Raw genomic sequence first — 2,189 nt, 5'->3', positions numbered from 1 at the left:
AAAGAACTCTTGCAACTTATTAATAAAAAGATAAATAAACCAATTAAAAATAGGCAAAACATTTGAGTAAACATTTCTCCACAGAAAATATGCAAGTGACAAAAACACATGAAAAAAGTCTTCAACATCTTTAGATAGTAGGAAATACAAACCAAAGCCACAATGAGGTATTTTTCACAATCACAAGGATGTCTAGAATAATAAAAGACAGAAAACAACAAGTGTTAATCAGGATGTAGAGAAATTGGAGCTCTCAAACATTGTTTTTGGAAATATAAAATGATGCAACCACTTTGTAAACAGTTTGACAGTTCTCCAGGAGGTGAGACATATATTGATAATTACCATATGACTCAACAATTTCGCTCTTAGATATATACCCAATAGAAGTAACACATGTGCTCACACAAAAACTTATACACCAATGCAAATAATAGCATTATTTATGATAGCAAGAACCCGGAAATAACTCACATGCCAATCAACTGATGAATGGATAAATGGAATAGCATTTGACAATTAAAAGGAAAGAAATACTGATATGTGCTACAACATGGATAAACTTTAGGACCATTATGGTAAGTGAAAGAAGCAATTTATAAAAGACTACATGTTGTATGATTCCTTGTATGTGGAAAATCCACAGAAGGAAATCTATAGCAACAGAAAGTAGTTAAGTTTGCCTAGGACTGGGGGTGATGGTGGTAGAGAGAAATGAGGATTGACTGCTAATGAAAATGTCTTTTTTGGGAAGGGGACAAAGTTGTTCTAAAATTAGATTGTGTTGATGGATGCATAACCCTGTATAATAAATGCCAATTAAACTTTACACTTTAAATGGATGAATCGTATGGTATGTGAATTATATCTCAATAAAGTTAACAGCTGAATGTGAGGGAGTTCTAGCCCAGATGGTTGGAGAAGTAATTTGACAAGTATCAACTGTAGCCTTAAGATCAGCTGCAGCACTAGCAACAATGATTGAGTTTCTAATCCATTTTACTAATAAGTCTTCTGAGGAAATTGCCACCAGGTTGAAGAAATTGACTTGTACCTCTCATCTCCTCTGTTTTTATGAAAGAAGGCAACGTGTCTCACTATACAGCTAGAATCGCAATACCAACAGAAAATATAAACAGATGTTAGTAAAACAAGGTTGTCTGTACTGGACATTGTTTTTATGACAACTAAATTCTTGTACTTGTCTTTCATGTATCTAGAGATGACCTAGCAATGGCCTGCACTTCACTATGGTATTAAGAGACTGTAGGTAAATATCTTTGGAAACTCTTCTCCGTAGTTCGGGTCACTCACAGGCATGATGTGACAGGACCTGGCTCATACACATGTGGGCACTTCGGGAGTTCTTCTCCAGTAATTCCTTGTTGTTGCAAATGTGGTAGATATTGTGGGACATTTCTGGAGCCTAAATATGCCTGATGGCTTTTTCAGCAAGTTTGCCTCCTGCTACAAATGCCACTGATGCCAGTTTGGACTCTGTCTTCTCCTACAACTGCAGGAAGGCCCCAGTGACATGGCTGGACCTGGTTGAGAAAATGACACGTTGTAGGGTGAACTTTGGTGTGAAAGGGGAGCCAATCAATGCATTTTCCCCCTTCCTAGCTATTTTCAGATTTGGAAAAGCAACACAGAGCCTCTCTTTAAAGATCTTGTGAGATCAAGAAAACAGCTGTGCCATGATCAAGTAGTCTGAAGCTTATATGTTTCCTCTAGTATTTATTTTTTTGTCTTCCTGCCTCACTTATTTTCCCCCTCATTGCTGCTTTCCTGAGATCGCACTCCCTAAAGTAATGTGAATGAAAGAGCTTTTGTTGTGGGCTCTGCTTCCTAGGGAACCAGGGCTATTGCAAATATATATTATTCAACTCCATTTTCATACTGTTCCAAAACAGAAAAAAACTAAATGATGATGTTAGAGTTCAGGATACAGATGAAGTTTATGGATAGGGAAGACAGCAGTGACTAGGAAGGGTCACAAGGTAGGTGTCTGGAATGCTGAAATGTTCTATTCCTTGATGTGGTGTTTATATAGTGTTTGCGCTTGATAATTATTTGAGTGGGGCTTTTATCAATGTGCAACTTTATGTATCTGTGCTTTACTTAACAATATTTTAATTTATTCTAATTTATTCTAATTTCACTATTATATGATATGTAACTGTATTTTT

The sequence above is a fragment of the Propithecus coquereli genome, unplaced genomic scaffold (genome assembly GCF_000956105.1).
Source record: "Propithecus coquereli isolate 6110/MARCELLA unplaced genomic scaffold, Pcoq_1.0 Scaffold522, whole genome shotgun sequence".
In the NCBI taxonomy this organism is placed as follows: Eukaryota; Metazoa; Chordata; class Mammalia; order Primates; family Indriidae; genus Propithecus; species Propithecus coquereli.
This window is presented reverse-complemented; position numbering follows the sequence as displayed.